At 40.2% G+C, this 21892-nt stretch overlaps 1 protein-coding gene across 2 annotated transcripts in view; it reads left to right on the top strand.

Moving 5' to 3' along the window:
• Positions 1-1209: 1209 nt before the first annotated feature.
• The window catches only part of arhgap15 (Rho GTPase activating protein 15), a 731418-nt gene continuing 710735 nt past the window's right edge, over positions 1210-21892 (top strand). For both annotated transcript variants that reach the window (XM_063048621.1, XM_063048622.1), the window contains exon 1: positions 1210-1323. The gene's annotated coding sequence lies outside the window, so the exon portion shown is untranslated. The remainder of the gene's footprint in view (positions 1324-21892) is intronic.

Here is a 21892-nt window from a genome sequence, read left to right as displayed (position 1 = left end):
AATATCACGACATATGCCGATGATATTAAACCTGATTCTGATTGACGCTTGCTTGAAACAGGTGAGTATCTCAGAATGTCGGAGCAAGAGGTTGAAGATGTCCAGCTAGTTGATGAGCACAGGTCAACGGCACTCGTCAGGTACACCATCTTGGCCGGATGCTTTCCGTAGATTCACCCTCCTGTAGGATGCTCTCACATCAGCCCCAGAGACTGAGGTGGGGGGGGGTCAATGGGGGCTGCGGAGGTTTGTGAAGGTGCCTCCATGTTCTGTTGCTTAAAGCACTGAGCTCAAAAGGGAGTAAAATCTTGTTGACATTTATGTTGTTTGGTTTTGCTTTGCAGGAGGTGATGCCATTAACCATTGTGTTGCCATGTTAATCTCATGTGTTTGTATTTATGTGCACATTTATCCACTTAATTTTATTTTTTATTTTTGAAAAACTTTCAACTACATATGAATTTTGGTCATATAATTTCTCTTTTTCTCCTTGGTTATTGCTGCACGCTTTGGATGCTTTCTGACTTTGTGCCAAGTTATTCGAATGCTAACGGATCTGCATGGGTACAGTATGACTCATTGCCACGTGGTAACTTAACTCCTCTGAAAGGTTCTGTTGAATATTTGAATATTTTTCAAATCCATTATATTTTTGTATGCTTGTAAAGAAACTGCTCTATCTATTTATAAGCTTTATAAAATATAATTATTGATAATATTTTAGATTAAGCCATATCATTTGCTGTAACCTGTAACTGCCATAGAAAATAACATTAGTATTGATGCAAATTACTAGAGATTGCTTTATTAAAATGAAAGAGTTTACTTAATGAGTTGGACCTTACAACTGCCTGCAAACCATTTTCATCAGCGGTTGCTAAATATGACTAAAAAAAAGGAGAAGTTGCCACAGGTGCCCTTTGTTAAAAAGTAAAAATGCACACTAGGGTTTAAACCCTTAATTAATATACACCCGTGATACAGGAAACCTTTATAGTCATATCCTCAAAAATGGTGTATGCTTTTAAATCCCTAAATACCAAGTTACATTTCGAAAAATGGATAGCATAGGCTTTAACAGTCTAAGCAGATGTTTACTTAACTTGGATAGAAAAATTAGCTGAACCAACAGGATGTGGTTTAACTTTGCAGACTGAATATAAAGTGTATAGCTGTCATCCCCAACGTAAAGCAACCAAGATTAGCTGCATAGATGTTGCAGTCAAACATGTGACCATTGGCGGGTTCCTTCATTTGCTGAAGTGCCTACAAAACTGTTGCTGCTTAATGGCAAATTGAATAGAAAGGCAAGTTGAACTTCGGGTAAGAACACACTAGTATAATTCAACTCTGACCAGATTTGTGTTAATTTATTTAATTTTACTGGTGACTAAATAGGCTGGCTCTGACAATCTTGCTTAATGTTAAGTATATCTTTTCTGGTTTGGTTAAGTTTCATGAATGTTACTTGGTAATTTGGGTAAAGAACAGGCATTCGTGCTTTGGAAAAGGTTTCCATTAGTGAACTTGAAAAATTGTGATTGTGAGAAAGGTGTTAAAAGCATATCAATTGTTTAAACTTTTAGAATGAATGTTTAATGATTCTTTTCACATGTAATTTTCTGTCTGAGGTTTTACTTCAAGGAAGTGATCATTTGGGAGTGAAGCGCATGTGAAGTAAAGATTTAGCAGAATTTCTTTTGAATTTAAATAGAATGTTCATTTTCAGGGTTTGAATGTGGAATACAATAGAATTAAGTACTTTTAATTTTTATGCTTTAAATTACTAAAAGCTTTTAAGCTGCTCATTTGGAGAACAGTTGTTGAGGCAGTAGAACTACATACACCATTGCAACGTGTTGAACTGTAGCCTATATTCAACTTTACTCCACACTAGCTAAGTCTTCCACCTGACCGTGATGCATCACCTTCCTCATCCACTATATTGCTTTTATGTCCTAGGTGCAAACCAATGATGAGGAAAGACCCTAAAAACACCCATTTTAGACAATGTAAATTTAATTGTGTAATCTTGAACAAGTTCCCTCTACTGTCTGTTACATTCAAAATGAAACATTTTATCTTTTCCTTTCCTGTTTGCAGTATGTAATAAACTTTTTAGAATTGGTTTATAAAAGAAACAAGTATCTATAAATTATGTAACACGCATAAAAGTTGCTGGTGAATGCAGCAGGCCAGGCAGCATCTCTAGGAAGAGGTACAGTCGAAGTTTCGGGCCCAACTTTCAAATCTCTTACTATCTCTTCTTTCAGTTAGTCCTGACGAAGGGTCTCGGCCTGAAACGTCGACTGTACCTCTTCCTAGAGATGCTGCTTGGCCTGCTGCGTTCACCAGCAACTTTTATGTGTGTTGCTTGAAATTCCAGCATCTGCAGATTTCCTCATGTTTGTGTCTATAAATTATGTGTATATTTTATGTCTGCAAAACTGTACATGCTTTATACAAGTTATTAAGATACTATCATTTTCAACATTAAATCATTTGTTGTGGAAATTAATTGAACACAATCTGACTTCAATAATTTTTTAAGTTCATGGTAATTATTTTCAGAATACTGATTATACTGTTAAGTCTGGACTTAATAGGTCAATTGACATATTCGTAAATGTTGAAAGCAGGAAAGCAATGTTACTTACAATACAATGTTTTATGCTTCCATATATCTCTTAAGATATTGGGAAACAGAATGAGAATATGCAACAAAGACTGTGAAATTTCCTCCACCATTCAGTAAGCTCATACCTGATCATCAAGTTTAACATCTTTCTGCCCGACTTCATATCTGAATCAGAATCAGATTTATTTTCACTGATATATGTCATGAAATATGTTGTTTGTGGCACAATGCAGTACAATGCATAAATACATATTACATTAAGAAATGCATATAAAATATATAGTGTAAAAAGAGAACAAAGATAGTGGGGTAGTATTCATGGTTTCATTGCCTTGGGTGATGGGGTGTTAGTGATGGATATTGCTTTTTGAAGAACTCCTCGATGGTGGGGAGGCTAGTGCCCATGATGGAGCTTGCTCAGTTTGCAGCTTCCTGCAGCTTTTTCCAATCCTGTGCAGTGGCCCCTCCACACCAGACAGTGATGCACCCAGCTAGAATGCCCTCCATGAAGCATATGTAGAAATTTGCTCGGGTCTTTGGTGACATACCAAATCTCCTCATGCTCCAAATGAGATATAGCTGCTGCTGTGCCTTCTTTGTAATTGCAGCAGTATGTTGGGCCAGGATAGATATCCCTCAAAATCAGCCTCAGTCTTCTGAGTGACTGTGTATCCATAGTGCTCTGGAGTAGAAATGTACAAAGATTAACAAGTGGCTTTGTTCAATAATTAGATTTTTTATTCTTAATGATATTTCATCTGGAGACTTAGACCAGTTGCTCTAAATTCTCAATTTAGAAAATCAGCGCTTAACACCCTCCTCATCAACTCATCACAGAATCTTGTGTGCTTCAATAAGATCACCTCTCATTTTTATTTTAAATCAGGAGGATATACTCATCCTATTCAGCCTTTCATTACAGCAAGTGTTCACTTCTATCAGGAATCAATATAAAGGGTACTGTAGATCACTAGGGTATGAATATAATTCCTGGGCTGTGGAGATCAACACTTCCCACAGCAATCTTTCATTTTATTTCCACAGCAAAGTCTTGCACATTTGTAGCAATGTTTGCATCCTATTGTTCTTCAATTATATTTATTTATTGAGATACAGCACGAAGTAGGCCCTTCTGGCCCTTCGAGCCACACCGCCCAACAATCCCTTGATTGTCCCTAGCCTAATCAAGGGACAATTTACAATGATCAATTAACTTACCAATTAGTACGTCTTTGGACTGTGGGAGGAACCAGAGCACCTGGAAGAAACCCATGTGGTTACAGACAGAATGTAAAAACTCCGTACAGACAGTGGCAACACATAGGTGTTCATTTTGATTTCAGTGTGCAAGAACATTTTGATTCTTCTGTGCCAACATAATCAGTTTCTTAACAATTAAGAAATATTCTGCTTTTCCATTCTCAGGGGAAAAGTGAATAATCTCAGTTTTCCCCACATTATTACATGAGTTGGTGGATTTTACCCAGTCACTTTACCAATGTACATTAATTTGTCTTCATTCTTCCACTTGCCTTTGTGTTATTAGCAAATATGGAAACATCGCATTCATATTTTCATCGAAGAAATTTATTTAAATTGCAATTGAATCTGATTGAACACTGATCCTTTTGTACTCACGAGTAACACCCTGGCAGTCCACAAATTGCTTGTTCATGTCGATGTTTCATTTTCTGTTTTCTCAATCAATTTTCAATCCATATGTTACCCTAACTGCACGAGTCCTTAAGTTCTTCAGCAATCACTACAAATACTTTTAAATATTTACAAATACTTCATCAAATGACACCATTTCAATGCCTCATTATTATATATCCTCTAAATTCTTAATAAAACTGTGTAGTTTCTTATTGACCTTGCAATATTAATTTTACTGAAACACAAAATGTCTGGACTATGCACACTGCGGAGAGCAGTTCCTTGAGGATCTTTTGTCCATGTCCTCTCAGGTGTCAGCAGGTCCATGGCTTGAGCGTCTCCACATTGAAATCAAGGATGTCAGCTGTCAGAGAGCCTGAACTCCAATTCTGTCATTAGTTTTGCCGGTGAACCCTACCATGCCGAGTTGAGAACTGAGTATCCAACCCCCTCAGGATTATAGAGTGACAGAGTCATACAACGAGGAAACAGGCTGTTCAGATCATCTGGTCCATACCATCCACAGCATCCTCCCTGCTAAACACAACAGTCCATGTTTGGCTCATAAGCCTCTAATCCCTTCCTCTTCATGTACCTAGTAAAATACCACTAAGTGCTGCAAATCACCCACCTCAATCAATTCATCTGATGTACATTCCAGGTACTCACTACCCTCTGGTCTGATTCAAAACTCTCCCCTCTTATCTTCTATCTCTGCTTTCTAGATCTGTACTCCCAAACCTGGAGAAAAGAACAGGACTGTCCACCTTATCCTTAACCCTCATGATTTTATGAACTCCTCTGAATAAAGATCCAACATGGCCAACATCTCCTATTAGATGAGGCCTCCAAGTCCAGACAGCATCCTCTTAAATTACTTGTATGCCATCTCCAAAGCAGCATACACAAAATGCTGGAAGAACACAGTTAGTCAGGCAGCATATATAGGAATTAATAAACAGTTGATGTTTCGGGCCAAGTCCCTTCTTCAGGACTGGAAAGGAAGGAGGAAGACACAAGATTAAAAAGGTGGGAGGGGAGGAGAAAGAGGATACTTAGCTGGAAGGTGATACATGAAGCCAAGTGGGTAGTAAAGAAAAGGGCTGGAGAGGAAGGAATCTGATAGGAGAGGAGAGTGGGCCATAAGAGAAAGGGAAGTGGAGGGGATCCAAGTGGAGGTGCTAAGCAGATGAGAAGAGGAAAGAGGCTCGAAACAGGTAAATGAGAAGAGGGAAGGAGGAGTGAATTATTTTCTAGAAGGAGAAATTGATATTCATAACATCAGGTTGGAGACTACCCAGATGGAATGTAAGGCGTTTCTCTTCCACCCTGAGGGTAGCCTCATTTTGGCACAAGAAGAGGCCATGGACCAACATTATGGAATGGGAATGGGAATGGGAATGGGAATTAAAATGTTTGGCCAATGGGAATTTGGCAGATGGAGCGAAGCTGTTACCCAAATTACAATGTATCTCACAAATGTAGAGGAGGCTGCATCAGGAGCACCAGGCACGATAGACGACCCCAGCAGATCCACAGGTGAAGTGTTGCCTCACCTGGAAGGACTGCTTGGCGCCCTGAATGGAGGTGAGAGAGGAGATGAATAGTACTTTGGCTACTTGCAGGGAGAAGTGCTGAAAGGGAGGTTAGTGGGGAGGGACATATGGACAAGGGAATCATGGAGGGAGCGATCCCTGCAGAGTGTGGAGGGGAGAGGGAAAGATATGTTTGGTGGTAGGATCCTATCAGAGATGACAGAAGTTGCAGAAAAGGATGTGTTGAATGTGAAGGCTCCTGAGGTGGTAGGTAAGGACAAGAAGAACACTATCAGACTTAAGGTGGTGGGAAGATGGAGTGAGCATGGATGTTCAGGAAATGGAGGAGTGCAGGGGAGGGCAACATCTGTGAGGGAGGGAAGGATACCTCATACTTTACAGAAAGAGGAGCTCCTTGATATCCTGGAAAGAAAAGCTGCATCCTAGGAACAGATATGTCCAACATGAAGGAACTGAGAAAAGGGAATGACACAAGAGAGGCCGTGGACTGACAAGTTGGAGCGTGAACACCTTGTATTCCGTTTGGGTACTCTCTAACCTGATGGCACAAATATCAATTTCTCCTTCCGCTAAAAAAAAAATTCTCTCCCCCTCCCCTCTTCTTCTATTCCCCACTCTGGCCTCTTAATTCTTCTCACTTGCCTATCATGTACACCTGGATCCCTTTTTCCTATGGTCCACTCTCTTCTCCTATCAGAAATTCTTTCCTGTCCTGCCCTCTATATTTCCTACCCACCTGGCTTCACCTATCACCTTACAGCAATCCTCCTTCTCCTCTCCCCAGGTTCTTATTCCCCCTTCCTTTCCAATCCTAAAGAAGGGTCTCGGCCTGAAACATTGACCGTTTATTCATTTGCATAGATGCTGCCTGACCTGCTGAGTTACTCCTGCATTTCTTTTGTGTTTTGCTTTGGATTCCCACTGTTTGCAGACTTTCTCATGTTTATGATTTGCTGGACCACCTCCAGCTTGGTAATGGTAGAGAAAGATATGATCTATAGAAAACGGATGTGTTACATATGACCCCTATTGTCCGTGCAGGCAGGTTTTGCTGGTGATGTTGTGGAGGTATTAAACTAGGTTGGCAAGGAGATAGGAATAACAGTGTTAGGTCAAATAATGGGACAGTTGGTGTGAAGGTAGATGCAATGTGCACTGCAACCAATTTGATGGGTTGATATGTGAAAAGTATAAAAGATTAAAAGTAATGAACTTAGAGCAAGAATTGTTGGATTGAATTATGACACTGAGGCCATTGCAGAGTCTTGGCTATACCAGTGGAGGGTTGGCTGCTTGATTTTCTGGGATTTAGATGTTTCAAAAGGAATAGGGAAAAAGGTAGAAAAGAGAGGAGAGGAGAAGCATTACTAATCAAGGATAGTATCATAGTTGGAGAAAGGGAGGCCAACGTGGATGGATTGTGTACTGTGTCAGTGTGGGTGAAATTCAGAAACAGCAAGAGAGTAAACACTATATTGCAGGTATCCTATATGCAGCCAAGTTGCAACTGAGGAACAGATCATGAGGCAGATTATGGAAAGGTACAAAATAACAGGGTTGTTGTCATGGGTGACTTCAACCTCACTAATATTGATTGGCATCTCCTTAGTACAAAATATTTAGATGGGGCAGAACTTGTTAGGTATGTCCATGAAAGATTCCTGACACAATATATGGACAGGCTGACTAGGAAACAGGCCATACTGGATCTACTACTAGGCAATAAACTTGATCAGGTGCCAGAACTTTCCGTGGGCAAGCATTTCAAAAATAGTGACCACAACTCCTTGACCTTTAGCATGGCCAAGGTTAGGAGCAGACAAGTTATTTATTAGGGGAAGGACAAATAACAATTCTATTCGGCAGGTACTTTAGAGTATAAATTGGGAAGATATGTCCTCAGGAAAATGAACAGCAGAAGTATGAAGGATGTCTAAGAACAACGTTCATGGGTTGTGGATAGCTTTATCTCATTGAGACAGGAAAAGGATAGGTGAAGGGACCATGGTTGGCAAGAGTATGGACTATTAGTCAAGAAGTAGAAGGAAGCATACTTGCAGTTTAGGAAGCAAAAATCAGATATGGCTCTTGAGAATTCTAAGGTAACTAGTAAGGAGCATAAGAAGGGACTTGATAGAGGTAGAAGGGGACATGAGAAGGTCTTGGTGCGTAGGATTAAGGAAATCCCCAGTGTGTTCTACATCTACATGAAGAACATAAGGATGACTAGAGTGAGGTTAGGCCCCCTCGGAGATGAAGGGGATAATATGTGCCTAGTCATGGAGGAGTAGGTGAGGTCTTTAATGAATACATGGCTTCAGTATTCACCAGGGAGAAGAACTTTGACAAGTGAGGTTCAGCATCAAATAGGAGTGGTACCAATGGATGGGAGGATGGCAGATGTTGTTCTATTGCTCAAGAAAGGTAAAAGGGATAATTCTAGAAATTATAGACAGTTGAGTATTGCATCAGTGGTACGCAAACGATTGGAGAATATTCATAGGATCAGATGTTACAAGCATTTGGAGAAGCATATTCTTAATAAGGATAATCAGCATGCCTTGAGGAGGTGACAAAACAAACTGATGAAGGTAGAGCAGTGGATGTGGTGTATATGGACTTTAATAAGGCATTTGACAAGTTTCCCAATAGGAGGCTCATCCAAAGAGTCGTAAGGCATGGAATCTATGGAAACTTGATTGTATGGATTCTCAGTTTGCTTCAGAAGGCAGTGACTGGTGGTAGATGGAGCATTTACTTCCTTGAGGTTGGTATCAAGTGCAAGATCTGTTTTAAGACTCCTACTTGATAATTTTTGCAAATGATTTGGATGAGAAAATGGAAGGATGAGTTAGTAAATTTGTAGGTGTGTGCAGATTTACCAGGATGCTGACTGGATAGGAGAACATGTCTAATGAGGAAAGGTTGAGTGAGCGTGGGCTTTTCTCTTTGAAGTAAAGGAGGATAATTTGATAGGTGTGTGAAAGATTGTGAAAATAGAAAGAGTAGACAGCCAGTACCTTTTTCCCAGGACAGCAATGGCCAATATCAGAAGATATGCATTAAGTTTAGGGGACATATCAGTGACACTGTAGGTTTTATTACACTGAGTTGTGCATGCCTGGAATGCACGGCCAGGGCTGTTGGTAGAGACTGATAAAATAAGGGCATATAAAGAACTCTTGGACAGGAAAGTACTGCAGATATAAGAAAAATGGGGGTTTAGAGGCTCTATAGGAGGGGAGGGTTCGATTGTGGAGCTGCTTTTCATTAGTTGGCAGAACATCATGTGCTGAAGGGCCTGTCTGTGTTGTAGTTTTCTATGCTGTATATTTTTTCTTCAACAGGGTGACCAATCTAGACGCAATACTTCGTGTGGTCTCTCCGAAGACTTTTATAATTGCAAGATTATGTCCTTACTCCTAAAATCGATGGTCTAACTATTGATAGCCGGCATGCTAAAGACTATCTTCGCTACCATGTATACCTGTGTCTATCTGGTGCCTGCTTTCATCAAACTGTGCATTTGTACTTCCATGTCTCTCTGTTCTGCAACACTTGTCAATGCCTTGCAATTCACTGTATAGGTCCTACCCTGGTTTTAATGACCAAAATGCATTACCTCATATTTACCTAAGTTGGAAGCCTGCTTCACTACCAGGAAGACCCTCTCATTTAATTTAGCATTATCAGAAAATTGAAGAATCATTGTTGGGACCTCTGATACTGATTCTGTATGTAAATGATTTGGATATGAATGAAGATGCAACAATCAACGACTCCTCAATAGTGATAAGCCTCCAGTCAGGGAATCGACCTTTAACCTTCACTCTCTGTTTCCAAGCATTGTGTTATGTGGGACCTTGTTAAAGGGCTTACTGAAGTCTATATAGACAGTATCTCTGCCCTACCTCTATCCATCCACTTAGTTATCTCTTCAAAAGCCATGGCTGATGTACGTAGCTTGACCCCATTAATTAGAATGGGATTACTGACCTTAAATGCTTTCATGTATTTCAAATTATTTAGAAACATAGAAAACCTACAGCACAATACAGGCCCTTCAGCCCACAAAGTTGTGCCAAACATGTCCCTACCTTAGAAATTACTAGGCTTACCCATAGCCCTCTATTTTTCTAAGCTCCATGTATCTATGCAAAAGTCTCTTAAAATACCCTATCGTATTTGCCTCCACCACCGTTGCCGGCAGCCCATTCCACACACCACTCTTTGAGTGAAAAACATACCTACCCCTGATATCTCCTCTGCACCTACTCCCCAGCACCTTAAACCTGTTTCCTCTTGTGGCAACCATTTCAGCATTGGGAAAAAGCCTCTGTCTATTACATGATCAATGCTTCTCATCATCTTATACACCTCTGTCAGGTCACCTCTCATCCTCCATCGCTCCAAGGAGAAAAGGCCGAGTTCACTCAACCTATTTTCAGAAGACATGCTCCCCAATCCAGGCAACATCCTTGTACATCTCCTCTGCACCCTTTCTATGGCATCCACATCTTTCCTGTAGTGAGGCGACCAGAACTGAACACAATACTCCAAACGGGGTCTGACCGGGGTCCAATACAGCTGCAATATTACCTCTTGGCTCCTAAGTTCAATTCCAGGATTAATGAAGGCCAGTACATTGTATGCCTTCTTAACCACAGAGTCAACCTGCACAGCTGCTTTGAGTGTCCTATGGACTCAGATCCCAAGGTCCCTCTGATCCTTCACACTGCCAAGAGTCTTACCATTAATACTATATTCTGCCATCATATTTGACTTACCAAAATGAACCACTTCACATTTATCTGGGTTGAACTCCATCTGCTACTTCTCAGCCCAGTTTTGCATCCTATCAATGTCCGGCTGTAACTTCTGACAGCCCTCCACACTATCCACAACACCCCTAACCTTTGTGTCATCAGCAAACTTACTAACCCATCCCTCTACTTCCTCATCCAGATCATTTATAAAAATCACGAAGAGAAGTGGTCCCAGAACAGATCCCTGAGGCACTCCACTGGTCACCGACATTGGTGTGTGGGTCCTGAGGCTCCTGTATCTCCTTCCTGATGGCACAGCAAGAGGAGAATATGGTCTGGGTGGTGAGGGGTTTGATAATGGATGCTGCTTTCCTGTGGCAGCGCTCAATATAGATGTGCACAATGGTGGGGAGGGATTTATCCATGATGGACTCAGCCGTATGCACTACATGTTGGAGACGTTTCCAGTTAGGCCTGTTTCATTATTTTAAAAGTGCTCTCAGATCCAGGCCTGAGAATTGCAACCTGTTGTTCATGCAGAAGAGCTCCTGAGTTCAGAGAATCAGCTTGGCTGGGTCTCTAGCCAGTGGAAAGTAGTTTCTTACTATGAGTAGAACGTTCAGGGAGTGTGGTGAATCCAGTTCCATATGGACCCGCAATTATGAAACTCCTTTGCATTGAATAATTCTGTTTTTTTCTTGCTTGTTCATTCTTTTCTTTTTTTTTGCAATAAGGGTGGTGGTGGCAGCAAGTTCAGCATTTATTGCCCTTTGCTAATTGCCTTATAAACGGAGTGGTTAGCTGCCACCTTGGACTGATACATTCTATCCTGTGAAAGTACTCCACAATGTTGGTGAGCAGGCAAGTGCAGGATTTAAACTCAGGAACAATGAAGAAGTTGTTTTTTTTTAAATTTGAGATATTGTAAAACTTGGATGAGAAGCTGACTGTTCAAAAGTTCAAAGCAAATTTATTATCAAAGTACATATATGTCACTATGTACATTCCTGAGATTCATTTTGTTGCAGGCATTCACAGTAAGTACAAGAAACAAAATAATAATAATAATAATCAATAAATATGCAAAAAATCAAGAACACGAGATGAAAAGTTCTTGAAAATGAATCCAAAGTCTGTGGGAGAAGTTCAGTCATGGGGTGTGTGAAGTTGAGTGAAGTTATCCCCTCTGATTCAAGACACTGTTGGCTGAGTGGTAATAACTGTTCCTGAGCCTGGTGGTGTGAGTCCTGAGGCTCCTGTATCCCCTTCCTGGTGGCACAGCAAGGGGAGAATATGGCCTGGGTGGTGAGGGGTTTGATAATGGATGCTACTTTCCTGTGGCAGCGCTCAACATAGATGTGCGCAATGGTGGGGACAGATTTATCCATGATGGACTCAGCCGTATGCACTGCTTTTTGCAGATTTTTCCATTCAACATGTTGGTGTTTCTATACCAGGCTGTGATGCAACCAGTCACTGCGCATCTATTGAAGTTTGTCAATGTTTCAGATGACATGCTGAATCTTTACAAATTTCTAATACATTAGAGGGGCTCCTACACTTTATTTGTAATGGTGCTTATGTGGTGGGCCCAGGACAGCCCCTCTGAAATGACAGCATCTAGGAATTTAAAGTTGTTGATCCTCGCCAGCTCTGATCCCCCGATGTGGACTGGCTCATGGACCTCCAGTTTCCTCCCCTTGTAGGTATAATCAACTCCTTGGTCTTGCTGGCATTGAGTGAAAGATTGTTATTGTGGCACCACTGAGCCAGATTTTCAATCTCTGTCCTATATGCTGATTCATCACCACCTTTGATTCATCCAGTGACAAAGATGTTGTCAGCAAATTTAAATACAGCACTGAAGCTGTGCTTAGCCTCACAGTCATAAGTATAAAACAAGTAGATCAGGGGACTAAGCACACAGCCTTGTGGTGCACCTGTTGCCTCCATCTTATTGCATACCAGCATGGACAGCTTCATTCGATGAAAAACTGAAAAAACAAAATAAGTTGTGTAATCAGCTGGAGACCTTGACCGACTGGATTGATTTAATATTTCAAAAGAAGGTAACAATATGTATTAATGCAGGCAGTGTCTCAGCCCGAAACATCAACTGTGCTTCTTACTTTGGATGTTGTCTGGCCTGCTGCGTTCCACCAGCATTTTGTGTGTGTTGCTCAAATTTCAAGCATCTGCAGATTTCTTTGTGTTTGCAGTGTCATTAATGTAGCATTCATGGACTTCAAAAAGATTAAAGCCCTTGGGATCCAAGTAAGCTAAAACAGATCCAAAACTAGCATTTTCATGGAAGGCAGAGAGTGATTATGGAGAGTAGTTTTTTTTTGTTTGGAAACTTATGAAACAGGGAACACTGTTGAGACCTTTAAAAGTTCAAAGCTCAAAGTAATTTTTTATCAGAGTACATATATGTCACCACATATAACCCTGAGATTAATTTTCCTGTGGGCATATTCACCAAGTCTATAGCATAGTAGCTACAACAGGATCAATGAAAGATCAACCCAAGTGCAGAGAACAACAAATGGTGCAAATGCAAATATAAATATATAGTAATAAATAACACAAACATGACACAAAAGATAAAGAGTTGTTAAAGTGAGATCATTGGTCGAGGGAACTTCTCAATAGATGGGCAAGTGAGTGTAGTTTTCACCTTTTGTTAAAGAGCCTGATATTTGTTAAATACATTAATGATTTAGATATGAATGTAAGAGGTATATTTTAAAAAACACTCAAACAAAAAATTGCTGATGTTTTCACAACTTACAGGATGATATTGATTAGTTGGTAAAATGGTCAAATCAATGGCAGAAGAAATTAATCTTGCTAAGTGTGAGGTTGTGCAATTTGTGAGGACTAAGAATAAGAGATATTCTTATAGTAGAGAGTATTGAGGAAAGGTGGGGTTTGGTGTACAGATCCCTTCATAAGCAAAGGCATACTATATAAGAAGATCTTGGTTTTAGAGTAACATTATAAGATATTGGTTAAGTGATAGCTGGGGTATTGTGTGCAGTTCTTTTGCCACAATATAGGAAGGATGTGTTTGCAATGGAGATGGTGCAGAGTAGATTTATCAGGATATTAAGCAATACACAACCTGCTGGAGAAATTCAGCAGACTGAGTTGTATTTCTTTAGAGGGGCAAGAAAGGGATTGTCATGTTTCATTTAAAAGGCTGCATTTGAATCAGTTGCTTGTCAAGTTGATTTTGTCTAGTAGAATGTTTGTTGCTGCAGATGGGGAGGTGTTGTGGGTAGGGGAACCTAAATGAGGTACTTAGAATTATGGGGGATATAGATGAGGTAAAGATTGAGAGACTTGTCTTCTTAGCAAAGTTTCTTTCATAGTACCTAACATAGCTTTTTGTGAATATTCACAATTAAAGATTATGATCCTAATTTTCATTTAGTTAATTCTGCAGATTGATATGGTTGCAACTTCAACATTATGATGAAGAACACATGTGTTCTATCTGCAATAGTCATTAACACAGTCAATCTCAGTTTACTCAGGTCAAGTTCTGAGTATTTTGGGATAAACTGTGAAACAAAAATATATTAAATCCTGAGTTATTCATTATAACGAACTAGACTGTGTGTGATAATAAGCAAAACAAAATAATTAAAACAAATAGAAATTGTGGTTCATGCTGCTGGTTTGTCCAGATTGCCACATGAACAAGATACTTTCTCACTGGTAGCTCAGTGTCATCATGGAGAAATAGTCTGAAAACAGGCCCACGTGGAGCCTACCAAATCCATGCTGTCATTAGGACCATCGATTTTTATAATAGTCCTACTCTAACTTGTTTCATTCTCCCAATTTTCCTTTCAACTGTCCTCCGGAATCTATAACTCATCTACACAATGTGGGTAATTTACAGTTGTCAATCAAGCTATGTATTTGATGAGGTAGGAAATCAGACCACCTGGAGAAAATTCACATTGTCACAGGGAGAATGTTAACATAAACACAAACACCACTGAAGTTCAGGATTAAACGAGGATCTACTTGCAAGGCCCTCTGTAGCAGCCTTAACATTGTAGATGAAGGTTTACCAGTCAAAAAAAATTATTCAGCAAGCTGTAGTACTAAAGCAAGTAAGCAATGATACTTGTTGAAGGTGAATGGGCTTGAACGTTTCAGTGAAACATAACAGCATTTCTGTGATCATAGCTTTGAAAACATCATCTATCCAAAAATGTTTAGAAAAGGGAGATTAAATAATCATTTTAATGTTCAGAGGAAAAGGATCTTAGATAAGCTTTGTGGTAAGCACACCAATATAGAAGATATTTTCCCAGAGTTTTGTAAGTTGGCTGAGCATTGTTGGAGGATGTTGTAACCAGGGTCATAGTTTGCCAGTTGTACTCAATGACTCCGACCAAGACACTACTGCAGATGTGGAAATGGATGATTTGATCATTCAGATGAGTCTATCAACTTTTGTCAAAGAGGGGATGAACATTTTCTTTATGTTCTTCAATGGACGTTGAAGATGATTTGAAGTCAGTCATGCGGTACTTGTATAACAGCAGTATGTGCGATTGAAGATTTGACATGTAATGCTGACAGAATAAATGTTTGACAATGTCTGAGAGCTTTGAGTGATGCAGTGCCATCAAATATTTATTCACACTCTCATATTTTGATTCCAATTGACAGCAAGGTGATCTGTACGTGACTATGCTTTGAGTAAGCAAGTATATCATGGTTGTGCTAGCTTCACAATGACGAACTCAATTGAATATTGTTAAATCCATGCTCAACTGCTGGTTTAACTGCAAAAGAGTTGCGAGCAGCCACCAAGCTGTTGCAAAAGGAGTTGATGTTTGAGGAAGAGAAAACCAATTTCATCTGAGACTTAGTCACCAGACTGGTGAACAGATGCAAGAGGTAACAATGATAATTCAGTGAAATTTCTAATCTAAAGTGATACTTAGTTTAAATCTGAAGCCATGTTAGAAATGTTCAGGTGGAACAAATGACTTCAATTTGTAGACACTGAAATAAAGTATGATTATTTTGATATTGGTACAGAGTCACTCCTAATCCTAAACTACAACATAGTCAAATTGTGGTTATGCAGTGCAAGTGATCAGAAGCTAATATTATTATGTGTATATTTGTCATGAGTTCCTAGATGTTAGAAAAAAACTCTTGTTCAAAGCTCCCTTATTTCCTGTTTTAGGAATTAAATTCATTGCTGCTGTGTAAAGACCCATATTAAGGCATATTACATTACCATTTCTAAATAATGGATCTGGCTTTATCTTGACTGATGATAAGTAATGCCCAAGATTCCCTATTTAACTTCCTTTATTTTCTCTATCTTATATGGTTATAATGCATCGTTCTTTTCCTAAAATCTCAAACTTCAAGTTGTTCACATTAACTTTTATTACTATCTTCCTTATTATCTACTTACAGAATTTTGAATAATATGTTACTAAATGTCTTGCTAGAAGGGTCTCTTTTTTGTATTTTCAATTCTTTAGTTACTTGTATTTCTGAACCCTCTCTGTCCTCATCATGGTGCCTTTAGTGGTGGCTGTTGATAAGTAAAGATAGCTTTCAAGATTATACTTTGATCAGTACAGAGTCATGAGATTTTCCTGCCTGGACGCCTGGCAATTGTCTTTAGAAGATTGCAAAACAAGTTTGGGAAGTTCCATGGAATACTGTAGTAGTCATGCTGTTTCCTTCCTCATTGACCAGGGTACTCCAAGAACATAGAAATTGTTGTGATGTCTATCCTCCAGTGGAATATGTCACTATTCATGAATTTCACTTCAAATTATCAGCTATTGCCTATAATATTTTGCTAGTTTGCCCTGCAAGTAAGTGATACATTCTGTGGTGTACAAAAACAGTTGTTGGCTCTCACTAGTAATCTACAACAATTGGATTAGTTGGAGATTAATTGATAATTTAATTTTTATTTACAGAGTAAATACTTTTTCTGCAAAGTCTCTGTCGAGCATGATGCCAAGTTAAACAAATCCCTTCTGGCTTCACATGATTCATATCCCTCTTTTCCCCACATATTCATGTGCCAATTTAAATGCCTCATGAATGCCACCATTGTATTTGCTTCCACTACCACCCATGGCAGTGTGTTCCAGACAGCTACCGTGTCTGTGTAAATAAACAAAAATAAAACAGTTTGCCCAGCACATTCCCTTTTAAACTTCTCCCACTTACCTTGAAACTGTGCCATCTAGTATACAACATTTTAAACAAGGACAATAATTCTAATAATAAAACTTCTCATCATTGGCTGGCTGGTGGCGCAATGGCATCAGTGCTGGACTCCGGAGCAAAGGCTCCCAAGTTTGAATCCAAGTCAGCCACCTCCCGATCACGCTATCCATCTGTGCCGGGTTGACCATCGAGCTAGCCACTCGGCCTCGTTAAAAGAAAAGGGTCAAGTCAGGAACGTTCACATCGTGACCCGGTCAATCTGAAAGGAGACCAATCCTGACACCACGCACCAGACAAGAATGGCTGACTGTCTGGTGCGACACGCTAAAAAAAAATCATTTTATAAACTTTGATCAGATCTCTCCTTGGCCTCCAATACGCCAATTCATATTTATCTAAATTTTTCTTATAATGGGTTCCCTCTTATCCAGGCAGCATTGGCATAAGCCTCTGCTGAACCTTCTCCAAACCCTTCATATCTTCCTGTCATGGGGACTCAAGAATTGCACACAATATTCCAAGTGCAGTCTAACGATCAACTTAAACAGCAGCATCTTATACTCTATGTCGCTAGGAAAAGGCATGCTTGCCATCTTTATCTACTTGGACCCCAAGATCCCTCTTTGTACATAAATGCTGTAAACAACAATCCTTATAACTGATTTCTACAATATAAAAGCAAGGATGTAATGCTGAGGCTTTATCAGGCACTGCTGAGGCTTCACTTGAGTATTGTGAGCAGTTTTGTGCCCCTTATTTAAGAAAGGATGTGCTGACAATGGAGTGAGTTTAGAGGAGTTTCATGAGAATCATTCTGGGAATGAAAGGCTCATTGTGTGAAGAGCGATTGATGGCTCTGGTCCCTCTCTCGTTGGAATTTACAGTAGATGAGTGTCGGGAGATCTCATTGAAACCTTTACAAATGATGAAAGACTTAGATAGAGTGAATGTTTTCTATGGTGGGAAGTCTAGGACCAGAGGGCACAGCCTCTGAATACCAGGACAGCCATTTAGAATGGAGATGAGGAAGAACATCTTTAGCAATGAATCTGTGGAATTCATTGCCACAGGTAGCTGTGGAGGCCAAGTCATTGAGTGTAGTTAAGGAGGAGATGGATAGGTTCTTGATTAGTCAGGTTGTTGAAGATTACAGGGAGAAGCCAGGTGAATGGGGCTGAGAGGGAAGTGGATGAGCCATAATGACATGGCAGAGCAGACTTGAGGGGCCAAATTGCCTAATTCTGCTCCTGTGTCTTATGGTCTTATACTGCCACTAACTATATACTTTCCCCTTCTATTTGACACCCAAAATTGAACACCTCAGACATGCTCAGATAAAACTCCATCTCCCATTTTTCTGCTCATAACTCTGTTTCACTATATACTGCTGTATTTTTTTTTGCTGTTTTTACTTACATTATTCAGAATTTCCTTTGAAAGAAATTACAGTTGCTGGAAGAAAATGAAAATTCTTTAATCAATAAGCTAGAGCAATATTGAAGCAAACTGTTTTGTTGTTAATTTCTGTAGCATTATTGCAGTTAACAAATGTCTATACTTTTAACAAATTAAAACTATTCTGTCTGGATATTTTTTCCTTACTTTTATTGAAAGATGTTTAACATTCTTGCTGGCATCTGAAACTCCAACTATACTCTTTTCCATAGATGCTGCCTGGCCTGCTGAGTTCCTCCAACATTTTGTGTGTGTTGCACAGGAACAGCCACTTCAGTCCTTCTTTCTGAACTATTTTAACTGCTTACCACCATTCACCTGCACCAGAGTCATAGCCCTCTACACCCCTCTAAACCACTACCATCTATTCACCCTCATGTTCCTCTGAGTGAAGAAGTTTCCTCTCATGTTCCCCTTAAACTTTTTACCATTAACCCATGACCTCTAGGTGTAGTCCTACCCAACCTCAATGGAAAAAAGTCCTGACGAAGGGTCTCGGCCTGAAACGTCGACTGCGCCTCTTCCTATAGATGCTGCTTGGCCTGCTGCGTTCACCAGCAACTTTGATGTATGTTGCTCAATGGAAAAAGTTTGCTTGCATTTACCCTATCTATGCCCCTCATAACTTTGTATACCACTATCAAATCTCCTCTCAACTTTCTACGTTCCAAAAAATAAAGCCCTGATCTATTCAATCTTTCCATATGACTCAGGTCTTCCAGACCTGGCAATATCTTTGTAAATTTTCTCTATACTCACTCAATCTTAATTATGTCTTTCCTGTAGGTAGGTGACCAAAACTGCACACAATACTCCAAGTTAGGCCAAGGTGGATATTGGAGGGATTTAAAAATACATTTGGTGGTAGGGTCCTGTTGAAGATGGTAGAAACTGCAAGGAGTGGTGTGTTCAATGAGGAGGCTCATGGGGTGGTAGACAGTACAAAGGGAACTCTATCCCTGTTATGGTGGTGGGAAGATAGGGTGAACACAGATGTCTGGGAAATAGAGCAGATGTGGGTGGGGGCAGCATCATTGGGGGACAAAGGGAAACACCATTCAGTGAAGAGGAGGAGATCTCTGATATCCTGGAAAAGAAAGTATCATCTCAGAAAAGATGCAACGGAGGCAAAGGAATTGAGCAAAGGGAATAGCATTTTTTCAGGAGACAGGGTGGGAAGAGGTATAGTCAAGATAGATATAGGAATTGGTGGGTTTATAAAACATGTCAGTCAACACTTTGTCTCCAGAGATGGGAACAGAGAGATCAAGAAAGGGGAGAGAACTGTCAGAAATGGATTCCAAGTGAATTTAAGTGAATTTAAATTGGGGGTAAAGTTAATGAAGTTGATGAGCTCAGAATAGGTGCATGAAGCAGCAACAATGCAGTCTCCAATGTAGTGCAGAAAGAGTTGCAGAGCATTCCCAGGGAAAGCTTTGAAAATAGACTGTTCTATGTAACCAGCAAAAAGGCAGGCATAGTTGGGGCCACGGCTACACATTAAGCTTGGAGAAAGTGGGAGGAGGCAAAAGAGAAACTGTTTATTGTGAGGATCAGTCCCATCAGATAGAGGAGGGTGGTGGTGGAGGGGAACTGTTGGGGTCAGTTGTCAAGAAAGAAGTGGAGAACTTTAAGGCCTTTTTGATGGGTGATGGAAGTATATAGGGACTGGATGTCCATAGTGAAAATGAGGTGATGAGTACCAGGGAATTGATAGTCATTGAGAAATCAAGAGAATGTGAAGTGTCATGGATATAGGTAAGTTCAGTAGGGCAGGAGCTGGCAGAAACAATGGACCGGACCCATAGGTTTGTGGATCTTGGGTAAGAGGTAAAAATAAGTGGTGCGGAGTATGGGAACTGTGAGGAAGGTAGCTGTTGAACTGAGATGTCCAGAGTTGATGAGGTTGGTGATGGTGTCAGAGACAATTCCCTGATGGCCTTGAGTGGGGTCCTTTTCAAGGAGTTGCCATTTGGCCTCAGCAAGGCAAAGGTCAGTCCGCCACACTACAACAGCACCCCTTTTGGTTTTGATGCTGAGGTTGGAGTTGGGCTTACATAACGACACTTTAAAAGGAAAAATAGAATGGAATGTCAAAAATCTTAAATCTTTATCACAGGAAAATGATGTAGAGTTCTAGGCATCTGCAGCTTTCAAAAAGTATCAATGCCTTGAGAAATGTTCAAAGGTGATTTTCAAATGTTATTCTGAGAGTTAAGGGAAGTTGGAATTAGCTTGTATATAACAGACCCATTAAGTGAAGATTTTAGATCTTTGAAAATGTTAAGAATTGGGCAGAGTGTAAAACCATTTCCATCAGGAAAGTCATCAGCTCATAGATAAAAATGTACAGAATCAGAATCAGGTTTATTATCATTGACATATGTTGTGAAATTTGTGAAATCACTACTATATAAGACATAAAAAATTACTATGGGTTGTAGAATAAATAAATGGGATGTTGACAAAGGGATATGACAAACTGGCCTTCAGTCATTGCATATAGGAGTCAGTTAGATAAGATGTTTGTGAGGGTACACATGGAGTATATTGTACACAATTTTGATCACTCTATAACAAAAATATTAGAAAGAGTGCAGAAAAGATTTACTGGGATGTTGCCTGGACTTGGGGGTGTTGGTTACAAGTGGAGGTTGAGTAATCTAGGAGTTTATTGCCTGAAAGAATAGATTTGAGTGGTGGGTGCTTGTATAGGTATGTATAAGATTGTGAGGAGCTTTGTCAAGGTGGTAGTGCATCATATTCTCATGGAAGGATTGATAAAAACAAGAGGAAATAGATTTACGATCAGATGTGAAAGATATAAGAGAGGCCTCAGGGCAGCTTCTTCACGTTACAGGGTGGAGCATATTAAGCATGAGGTGTCAGATATAATGGTTTAGGCATGCACATTAGCAACATTTAAAAGACATTTTGATAATGTTACGTACCCCGTAACTGGGTTGCCAAACCAGCAGAAATGGATCACTCAGTTGGAGTCTGGAGTACTAGAACTAAGAAAGTTTTATTAAAGAAACAAGCAACACAGTAATCGACAGGATAATAAATGTAACAGTTCAGCGATGATAAACACACATGTGCACAGAATTAAGATAACAGCATCAATCAAGCTCTATCATTGTCTAGGGGTAAATGACCAAATTTCAACGTGACTCAAAGTTCAGTTCGCAGTAATCGTTGCCATGGCGATGGACAACATTGGGGAAGAGAGAGATAGAACAGGAACAACTGATCATTCAGAACGGCTTCACTCACAGACCGGCGATATTGCTCACAAGCAACTTTTGGGCGGGTCCTTGGTGATGTCACCTGAGGTCACCGACTGTGACCCCTCCTCCAGATGCGGTCGATCCTCTGCAGTGAACCTGGCACCCAGGCAAGGGCGGACACACACCGGGTTCCCGCTGATCGTACCTTTCCACCCTGGTCGTTGTCTGGTACTTCTCACCCACTGGTGAGAGGCGCACCACTTCCAGGGTCTCGTTACCTCGGGTGGCGTGTGTGTCGCCTTAGCGAACTGGTCCCTTTTTATCCCCCTGCTGGGGTATCGCCTGTCCATCACTTCAAAC

Source organism: Mobula hypostoma, chromosome 5 (assembly GCF_963921235.1).
Source record: "Mobula hypostoma chromosome 5, sMobHyp1.1, whole genome shotgun sequence".
Classification (NCBI taxonomy): Eukaryota; Metazoa; Chordata; class Chondrichthyes; order Myliobatiformes; family Myliobatidae; genus Mobula; species Mobula hypostoma.
This window is presented reverse-complemented; position numbering and strand designations above follow the sequence as displayed.